Source organism: Anneissia japonica, unplaced genomic scaffold, assembly GCF_011630105.1.
Source record: "Anneissia japonica isolate Jap-2015-1 unplaced genomic scaffold, ASM1163010v1 scaffold212_len457575_cov179, whole genome shotgun sequence".
Lineage (NCBI taxonomy): Eukaryota > Metazoa > Echinodermata > Crinoidea > Comatulida > Comatulidae > Anneissia > Anneissia japonica.
Genome location: NW_022758217.1, coordinates 323,190 through 326,678, shown reverse-complemented (window position 1 = coordinate 326,678; position 3,489 = coordinate 323,190).

Below are 3,489 nucleotides of genomic sequence, written 5' to 3'. Positions count from 1 at the left end.
AATTTTTTTTTTTTTTTTTTTTTTTTTTTTTTTTTTTTTTTGCCTATTATAAAAAGTTGATTAGCTCCTCTTGGCGGCGCTATATATCTACTAAGGGTCAAAACAAAAACAATAAACAAAACAAAACCACATGTGGATTTAGGAGACACGAATATCAGAAGATATAACGTAAGTTTCCGTATTTTTTAAGTTATAAATTATTCTTAATACCTCTAAATACTCACTGTTCATTAAAGAAATTGTATAGATATAATACAAGGCTATTATTAGCAGTATGTCCCTACCGCTAGTAAGCCCTTATGTAGTTAGCTTGCTCAGTGAGTAAGTGAGCTGTGTACGCCTAGGCCTAGTCAGTGTCCAGCAGTGGTGGCTGGGTGAAACTGGGCATTTTTGGCCATTTAACCTTTTCGGAGATGTTTTAAAACTTTTGGGTAACAGTAATTTGTCCTGTTTTATAGAGGAGGATGGTTGGTTTTGGGTGGGATCGGAACACGTAGAGTGAAGGCCTAATGCTTGGTCATTATCTATCTACACTGTCTGGAGGTTTATGCTGCAAAAGCGGTCCGACGAATTACCCAACTGATAGAGAATTACCCAAATGATACGCAATTACCCAAATGATACGCAATTACTTAAATGATACGGATACGCAATTATTTTTAAATTAAAAAAATTTTTTTATTTCTATTCGCATTCAACAGCAGGTGTCCCCCCACTTACAGAATGGAAACAAAAAACTGATACAAATAAACAGATACAAATAATTTATAGTCACGATAAAGTAACAAAACTTACTCTAGTATATGTAAAATACATTTGATCTTCTTTTTATATACTTCTACACTATTATAAAATACATCTATGGAATTATCTTCTTTGCTAAGATTGTTATATAATCTAGGTAATCTATTGATTAAACCATTTTTCGTAACATTGACTCAAAGAAATTGTGAAAAATTCAGCAAAGGTATTACGGCACCTGCGGGGTTTAACAGATACCAAATAAAGATGTGAAGTAATTACCATAGATACTATTAACACATTTAAATAAAAATGTTAAATCCAGGAAATTACGTCAACTTTTAAGTGAAGGAAGGTTAATAGAACTTTTTGGAACATTACATATCCTTGAAACAAAATTAACGAAGCGGTGTTGAATAATGTCAATTTTAGAGGCTTGTGTTGAACTGATGCTGTTAAAAATAACTGTACAAGTTTCAACTTGTGGTCTAACTAAGGAATTAAACAGAGAGATATGGGTATTTACATTTTTAATATGCTAGCAATTTCGCTTGACGAGTCCAAACATCCTATTAGCTTTAAGATAAATATGTTTAATATGTTCGTTAAAATTAAGCTTAGAGTCGATAATTACACAAATCATAGCTCAAATGACTCTGTTAATTTGTTCATACCAAACTAAAAATTAAATATGATGTTAGTAACCCCAGGCCTATAGCATAGCAATTTAATGTATTTTAATAATTTATATAGGCATATTAATAATAGTATCATTATTTATTTTTTATTTATTTGTTTATTCAAGACCCAATAGTGTGTCAAAACACAAAAAAAAAGGTTGCCATAAAAATACAATATGATAAGCATTATTATGTTTTTATTATTTTTTATTGCTACTGCTATTATTGTTACTTATTATATTATTATCTGTATTATTACTAGTTGTATTAATTATTGTTTTTTTATTTATTAGTAGAATCTTATGATTTTGAAAACAAAATAACATACACGAATATTACGGATTTATTTAGGTGCATTTAATTCAAACTGGCTAGTATACATCCAAGGTTTACTGGCTTACTCCAGCATTTTTTTTTTTTTGGATTTTATTTTATTTTTTGTTTTTTGTTTTTTTGTTTTTGTTTTTGTTTTTGTTTTTTTCAATAAAAGTAGCACTTTGAAATTATTTCTGTTAAATGTTTTTTGGCCAAATGTTTATTTCAGATTGGCAAAACCCAATCTGTTTTTCAATGAAAGAAACGACAATCTCGCAAGAAATGACAATAATAGCCAACTATTTATTTCACACCAGCAACACCCAACTGCTTATTCTTGAATATATTAGTATCATATTTTTATGAGGTGTCACTGTGCCAAAAAAAAAAGATGAAATGGAGTTGACATGGAAATGGGTCGATTCTGATTGGTCTATATTTCAACTGTGTTATATTGTGGAGTGTGATGATGATGATAATGATGATGATGATGGTGGTGGTGGTGGTGGCGGTGGTGGTGTCGGTGGTTGGGGTGGGGGTGATGACGATGATGATGACCATGACGATGACGATGACAATAATACAGTAGAGCCCTCAAAATTGTCCCCTTAATAGGGAACCAGTATTCAGGGGACACTGACCAAAAATGTGAAATTGTCCCCTTAATAGGTTTTTTGGCACGAGTTGCAGTTGAATTATTGGAATTACAGTTAAATGAGTTACAGTTGAATTATTACCAATTTATAACAATAATTTTCAATGAAAAAAAAACAATCCATTTATGACATGAAATAAAAGAAGTGTAATTAAAACAAAACAAAAGTTTTATTGTTTCATGATTCGAGTGCAATTTTAATGACCAAATATTTGGTTTTTAAAAAAATATTAAGATGTCTATTAAATATACAAGATGGAATAGCATGAATACAGACAGAAATGATAAAAATAATAATAATAATAATGATAAAAATTATTATTATTATTATCAAATGATTAAATAAGTTATAAAAAACCATTACCAATAATTTTAACAAATAAATACTGTATGTTAAAAATACGAAAGGTTTCAACGTTAATTATACACATTTGGGTTACTCTGTATCATTTGGGTGTTCATTTGGGTAATTGGGTATAATTGAGTAATTGCGTATAACTTGGGTAATTGCGTATCATTCAGGTATCATTTGGGTAATTCTATCATTTTGGTAATTCGTCGGACCCCTAGAAAAATGGTGAGGATGGTGTCTTTTATTTTGCTAAAGTCAAATATCACCCTTGGGTTGTTTGCTGGTGCATTTATATCAAAAGTAAAATACATGATTGCAAATAATATCTACTAGGTCTTATTTATAATAATAAAAAATAAAAGAAAGAAAAAAAAAGTTACAAACTTTTTTTTTTTTCAAGAAAAATATTTATTACAAATCATGCAGACGAGGGTGGTAAACTACTCATGGTTAATTTCCCTGTGTCATTAAACAATATTTTCTTTTAAATACATACGTGGTGGTGGCGGCAGGGGGCTTGGGGAACATTTCTTTGCGTCAAACATGCATTTATCCCCTGTACACAACCAGGAGAGAGCAGCTTAGCTCAGTCGGCTAATCTGGTGGTAGCCACTGTGTGTACGTTGAACCGTGGAGATCTCTAGGTTCCTGGTTCAATTCCCATCGCTGCCTCTCCTTGTTTTTCAGCTAGAGGGCTGAAATACAAGTTACATAGCGCACCGTCTTTCGGATGAGACGTTTAAGCC